The sequence below is a fragment of the Agrilus planipennis genome, unplaced genomic scaffold, assembly GCF_000699045.2.
Source record: "Agrilus planipennis isolate EAB-ADULT unplaced genomic scaffold, Apla_2.0 scaffold354, whole genome shotgun sequence".
NCBI lineage: Eukaryota > Metazoa > Arthropoda > Insecta > Coleoptera > Buprestidae > Agrilus > Agrilus planipennis.
In genome coordinates, this window is record NW_020439026.1 from 56,353 (window position 1) to 64,530 (window position 8,178).

Genomic DNA, 8,178 nt, shown 5'->3' on the forward strand with positions numbered 1-8,178 from the left:
CATGATAATGGATTTATATACTGACCATTTAATTGCCTGACTTCTCGTACTGCAACATTAAAATTCGTAAGCTTTGAATTCCTGTAGAGGTATATAAAAATAATATCGTAATTTTTTTTCCAAGTAGAATAAAAAGAACCGAAATTTTTATAAATTATGCAACAAACACCTTTTGCGTGAATTACTTTAAAAACGTTTTAATGTTTCTGTTTATTGGGACAAAAGAGGAGGCTGTATAGCATTCATCGCACGTAAGATTTTCTTATTCGTGCATTATTATACTTTCTTGTTAATTAGTTAAATCATCACATCTAAATATAAATATGATGAGCAAGCTTTTAGATTAATGGTACGTTTAGAAGTTTCGTAATTATTATTTAATTGTCAAGCCGACTGTTCTCTTGGTTCGCTTAGAAGAGCTCTCAGGGGCAGTATACAATAACCATTAAACGGTACTTAATTAGCATAAGCTATAAATAATATGTTTTGAAATAACATTCAAACATCAAAAATAACAATATATCATAATAATAATAATATAAAATCATTTTAATGGATAACGATTAAGATTGCAACTGCTAAAGTGATATCACGAAGATATTAATGGAATTCATAAAACAAGCACCAATATTGTTTGGGTATTTAAATGGAATTTTGATCATCTTTTTTTTCATTTAAATGACACTTTTATATCGAAATGTTTAAATAATTGTGTTTAAATAATCAATAACTTTTTGTTGTTAAAAGATAGAAATAGGATAACTCAATTTTCATAGAGAGCTTTCAAGGGGCACTTTTTAAGTCAACAAACTTTAATTAAAAAGTCAGTTTAGGGAAAATAAGGAATTTGACGTCGCTAGCTTTGCCATGGTCAGAAAAGTGCTTGTAACAGTTAAAATATAGGGAATGCTCATAAAAATCGATTCTGTTTTTCATTAAGCATCCGACAACGCACTAAACTGCACTGTTCCATTTAACTTAATAATTTAAACAAGTTATTGTAGTTTGAATTTACCAGCTTGATATCGAGCACCCTGTATATTTCTGAGCAATTTTTTGGTAATAAAGACGTCGGAACTGTGCCTGTGCCTGTGCCAATACATCAACCGTTAGAGTTTATTGTTGTGAAAAATAATTTTAACATTTTAATTATCAACATGTTTTTTTGCGAGTTGTTGTGCAAATTATATAACGTTTTAAATTTTATGTATTACGGTAGATGGTGAACAAATCTACATTTGTTGACATTATTTAAATGTATACCTTAACGAATGTTATTTTTAATGTCTAATAATCATTAATTTCCAAAATAAACGTCACAGGAATCACTAATACGAATACATACTCATTAAATGANACGCTTGTGATAAACTTGGAGTTACATGTTAATAACACAGTATTGTGAATATATTTACTTCATCATTAGAAAACACATTTTGCTGTTATAAGGATATTAAATTGTTTTTTGAGAATTTTTGTTTAAAGAAGTGTAGCCATAATAATTATCCGGTTCAGTACTACATTTTAAGGTAATATATGTTCAGTGCGATTAAAAAAAAAATTAGCAGATATATTTAGTTTTGTCATCGATGTAGTATTAATATTAACGAGATATGTATAGGTATATTAAGAAGTAATTGTATATTTATTAAATATAATTAGTAGGTAAATATTAAATCAGATGGAATGTCACTTAATTTGTCGCGTATTATGCCCTACATTTATTACCTACCTCAAAATAAATACGTGATGTAACGTTAGTGTAATGTACGAGTTAGTTTTAATTTTTGTTAAAACTGATGATACGTGCTTTACAGTTTTTTATAATTTTTCAAAAATTAAAAGGTACTTAAAAATTTCTATCGCATTTCGAGGAACTAATACGTAACACATTTCCCCAATTGACTGCATAAGCGGCAAATGTTTATTTTATAGTTTGTGAGACGGTGGATCCAAATTTATTTGTTGGTAGTAGTTGTTTACTTTAAGGATCACACCCTCAATTGTCTTAAAAATTTTGCATGTTGTAGGTATAGTTTAGTCTGCAAGAATACATAGATACACTACACACGGAAATCATTCCTTTCCATAGTTTTGAGGGTTTCACGAAAAAAAAAGTAAGTAAAGCAACCAAACTCAATCAAAACCTATTCAACATTCACATTGCCCTAAACAGAAGAAATTGTCCTATCCCTTTTTACTATAACCGTACGATCGATTCGTTTAGCTATGGGTTAGTATGGTTATCTTACTTATTGTTTTTCAAACCTCTCAAGACTATGGGAAGAAATGGTTATGTGCCTATAGGTACCTACGTATTCTTAATCAGCACGCTAAACCGTACAACATGTTTTCCCCATATCGTTTCTGTTTAATCATTAGTCCATATACCAAATTCAATTGTAACATTCGGAATACTACATTTCCCTTTCCATTTTGTTGGTTTTTGCCAGCTTTTGTTAGACCAAAGCGAAGCTAGTCCCGTCAATTTCCTTTTTTTCCCTAAATTGACTTTTTAATTAATGATTTGATCAAATTGCGCTTTATATGNTACTGCAACATTAAAATTCGTAAGCTTTGAATTCCTGTAGAGGTATATAAAAATAATATCGTAATTTTTTTTCCAAGTAGAATAAAAAGAACCGAAATTTTTATAAATTATGCAACAAACACCTTTTGCGTGAATTACTTTAAAAACGTTTTAATGTTTCTGTTTATTGGGACAAAAGAGGAGGCTGTATAGCATTCATCGCACGTAAGATTTTCTTATTCGTGCATTATTATACTTTCTTGTTAATTAGTTAAATCATCACATCTAAATATAAATATGATGAGCAAGCTTTTAGATTAATGGTACGTTTAGAAGTTTCGTAATTATTATTTAATTGTCAAGCCGACTGTTCTCTTGGTTCGCTTAGAAGAGCTCTCAGGGGCAGTATACAATAACCATTAAACGGTACTTAATTAGCATAAGCTATAAATAATATGTTTTGAAATAACATTCAAACATCAAAAATAACAATATATCATAATAATAATAATATAAAATCATTTTAATGGATAACGATTAAGATTGCAACTGCTAAAGTGATATCACGAAGATATTAATGGAATTCATAAAACAAGCACCAATATTGTTTGGGTATTTAAATGGAATTTTGATCATCTTTTTTTTCATTTAAATGACACTTTTATATCGAAATGTTTAAATAATTGTGTTTAAATAATCAATAACTTTTTGTTGTTAAAAGATAGAAATAGGATAACTCAATTTTCATAGAGAGCTTTCAAGGGGCACTTTTTAAGTCAACAAACTTTAATTAAAAAGTCAGTTTAGGGAAAATAAGGAATTTGACGTCGCTAGCTTTGCCATGGTCAGAAAAGTGCTTGTAACAGTTAAAATATAGGGAATGCTCATAAAAATCGATTCTGTTTTTCATTAAGCATCCGACAACGCACTAAACTGCACTGTTCCATTTAACTTAATAATTTAAACAAGTTATTGTAGTTTGAATTTACCAGCTTGATATCGAGCACCCTGTATATTTCTGAGCAATTTTTTGGTAATAAAGACGTCGGAACTGTGCCTGTGCCTGTGCCAATACATCAACCGTTAGAGTTTATTGTTGTGAAAAATAATTTTAACATTTTAATTATCAACATGTTTTTTTGCGAGTTGTTGTGCAAATTATATAACGTTTTAAATTTTATGTATTACGGTAGATGGTGAACAAATCTACATTTGTTGACATTATTTAAATGTATACCTTAACGAATGTTATTTTTAATGTCTAATAATCATTAATTTCCAAAATAAACGTCACAGGAATCACTAATACGAATACATACTCATTAAATGACAGAAGCAAATACTTAAAACAGAAATGAAATATTATTAGTTGTCAATGAAATTAGAAATTATTATTAATTTATGTATAATGGCCTTTTCTCTTAATTGATCTTTTTATAACCATTAGGTCAGTTATGTCGACGTCACTCAGCAACTGGTTTATTACATTTAAAGCGTCTGCACTAATGGCGAGTTAAAATCCAAACCTAGGGATATTATATTTTATATGCAATTTTCAAAGGAACTTATCATATTATTAAAAATATGACGTGGTATATAGAAAAATTTCCACAAATACCGTCACTTATCTTTTTACATAAATAATAAAGTAGTCTAGTCTAGTAAACAAGTCTAATTAATGCAATTTAACGCTTTTGAGGGGTGCTACACTCGGTTCAAATGATTTTGAGAATTCGGTTAGTTTACTTTCAGATAAATGTGGTTCCAAATCATGCATTTTCGCTTGTGTGGCACAAAAACGAAAAGTAGAAAAGTGTAATTTCCGGGAGAACGTTCTGTCTGATTTGTATAATTATATCTAATGAAACAATATCTCTTCAGGTAATGCGAGTGTGGAGGTACCAAATACATCGGGGATTTACAGTAATGGTCTAAGAGCAACGGCAATATATCGATTTTTAAAGCATTGAACATTAATTTCCATTAATAAAAGTTAGTTTGTTTACGGTATACGAAGGTGTAGCATAATGAATATGTTGGTGACATAATGCGGGGTTCCGTGATGTACAGTTACAGTATTAACACATGCGGTTTTCTGGTTTACGCATGCGCCCGAGGACGATATTGGCCGTGTTCGTTACTGACATATTCCACTCAAAGTGATGTGCTCGTGCATGCGCAATAACAGTTTTATGGAGTACGTGTGCTCAAAATTAATAAATAATTTTGAGCATGCGCGAGCACATCACTTTGAGTAGAAAATCACAATAACGAATAGGGCCGTTGCACGTTGCAGTGAGTGGAAGCGACGTAAACCTATTCTTGTAAACCATTATCATCTGCATTTGCTACAGCTATAAGTCAGATGTCTTTTCTGGGGTGATGCTTTTTAATATTTTTCTCCCTTGGATAAGTCCTTTGCGAGAGGTTTTGTAAAGGTCAAATACAATTTTCCCAAAAAATGCAGATTTCGGGCTTGAAGTGTCAACACAATAGCCAATTTTACTGGACTACTTTAACTTTTACAATCCTGGGGACTTTAGAACTGTTTAATTTTCATCTCATTTGATTTTTATTCTCAACTGCAAATCCGCATCCCCTATTTTTAATATTTATTTGATATATATTTCTACACAGGCTTGTACATCTCGCTGGTTTGTATTTAATATCATTTTGTTGGGTTTTAAATTAGTCAGTTGTTAGTATTTAAATTATATTAAAACCAATTGGTCTAACTAGGTGTCTAACTTAATTAATTCTATTAAATATAAATTCATCATTATTTTATTTGATTTTGGAAATTCAATGACAAACGTACATTCTCATTTCTTAACTGAAACAGACATTTGCATATGTAGGGTTGCAGTAGTTGTCAGACCAGAATGCCCGAATGTAAATAAGTTGATTGCGAATATCAAAAAAAGTGTTTTTTAAAGCTCCCCTTAGAGTACAATTTTACAATGAAAAACTTTTAGATGTACTTTTACCTCTTAAAAATTGTCATAACAAGATGGGGAATTAGTTCACATAAACGGCATTTTAAAAGGTCATGAACCAACAGAAAGTATTGAAATTTAGGTTGATGGCATACCGTATTTTAAATTTGCTCCATTTTTATGTGAAGTAGAATGAACATTTTGTGTTCACAGACATGTTTTAACAGACAGACGACAGTGTTTTACCTCTTAAAAATTGTCATAACAAGATGGGGAATTAGTTCACATAAACGGCATTTTAAAAGGTCATGAACCAACAGAAAGTATTGAAATTCAGCTTGATCGCATACCGTATTTTAAATTTGCTCCATTTTTATGTGAAGTAGAACGAACATTTTGTGTTCATAGACATGTTTTACCAGACCGACGACAGTGTTTTACGATGGATAATTTTAGAAAGTCATTTAATTATATATTTGTTATAATTTGTCTAAAGGTAACGTTTATTATTTAATTTCTGCTTTTTTATATCAATTGCACATTTATATACCTTGTGCATTTTTTTAAATTTGTATTCCTATTTAACTACCTACTTATATTTGTGTTTAAGTACTCGATAAAGGAAGAGTATTTTGTATTTATATTTGAATACTTTTTCAAAGGTATATTTCTGGTAATGAAATAAGTTGATTGAGGTTCTCACTGATAATGGATTTATATACTGACCATTTAATTGCCTGACTTCTCGTACTGCAACATTAAAATTCGTAAGCTTTGAATTCCTGTAGAGGTATATAAAAATAATATCGTAATTTTTTTTCCAAGTAGAATAAAAAGAACCGAAATTTTTATAAATTATGCAACAAACACCTTTTGCGTGAATTACTTTAAAAACGTTTTAATGTTTCTGTTTATTGGGACAGAAGAGGAGGCTGTATAGCATTCATCGCACGTAAGATTTTCTTATTCGTGCATTATTATACTTTCTTGTTAATTAGTTAAATCATCACATCTAAATATAAATATGATGAGCAAGCTTTTAGATTAATGGTACGTTTAGAAGTTTCGTAATTATTATTTAATTGTCAAGCCGACTGTTCTCTTGGTTCGCTTAGAAGAGCTCTCAGGGGCAGTATACAATAACCATTAAACGGTACTTAATTAGCATAAGCTATAAATAATATGTTTTGAAATAACATTCAAACATCAAAAATAACAATATATCATAATAATAATAATATAAAATCATTTTAATGGATAACGATTAAGATTGCAACTGCTAAAGTGATATCACGAAGATATTAATGGAATTCATAAAACAAGCACCAATATTGTTTGGGTATTTAAATGGAAATTACTGTGAGAAAAATTGCTTTTGCAATNAAAACAAAAAAATCTTAATGTAAGTTAACCTAAGTTCTAATTGCAACCGTATTAGAACTTAGGTTAAAATTTTGCGAGAATCTTGCTAAAATCTTGTTCTTGGTCTTGGTATTTCGATCGTATACGTACGTAGTATAAGTACGTCTTATTGTTAGTCTTAAGGCCAAAACAACACAAGAAAACTGCATGATCAAGACTATTTTTTCTCATTATTAATTTCCTGTTACAAATAGGTACCTTGTAATTTTACCTTGTAACTGGATTTTATTTTTATTATACCAAGAAGTAGTCTCGAGTAAATATTATTCTTTTTAAATTCATCCTACCGAATTACGACTAAACTAGCTCCATAAATTTCTGTAAAATATTACCGGTAAAGGCCCGTTTGCTAAACCGTCGATTGTGTACGAATGGAGTACTGAAACAGTACCGCATTTAGTANATAATCATCTGTAAGTGTATATATGTGTTAACATTAATTAATTACAATCTAAATATCAGATGGATAAATTGGTATTAATTAATCAATATTTTCATTATATACGGTACGTTTTGGTGCTGTTTTAGATGATTTTGTATGTGATGCTGTTTTGGTGTCATTATAGTAGGTTTTTTGGAGAGGCGCTGTTTGAGGGCTCTTTCGGATCTTTTTAATGTGGTGATAGTTTGGTGCTGTTTTAGAGTTTCAAAGGGTAGTATTTTGGCTATAATTTTAGAATTTAAATTTTCGTCTAATTTGTAGGAACTATTTCGGTAGTGTTATAATTCTTTTTATTTTTACTCAGGATGTCACCATTAACACATTATAAGAACGTGCTAGTAAGAGAAAGGATGCAACAGTATTTTTAAAGATCTCATAATTAAATAGAAGTGCTTTCATTTGTATTTACCTAGGTATAAATTTTATTCGAATACAATTTTATTAACGTTCATGAATAGATAAAAATTGAATATTTTAAATTATAAGGTTTGGGTTAAGTTACGCGAGTCGCTTTCTCAAATTTTCAATTTTGTCCCTCTAGCCTTTGCACCTTCACCCCTATGCCTTCAAATTTTATTATTCTGTATTGGGTCTTTCCTACGCCGTCCTTATTTCCCCCCTCCTATCTTAGTATTTCTAATTTTCACCAAGTGTTCCAGAAGGTCACTCACCACCCTCCCTACCATCCAACCCGAGTTTGATAGGTTGCGATCGTTTTATCATCTAGGCCAGAACTTCCCAAACTATTTTTACTGTGATGCCGTTGGAAATTTGTCATTCTTTTTGCGATGCCCCCCTTTGACCTTTAGCTATCAGTTGAAGTAACAAGTTATTAAAAGATTTTCAAA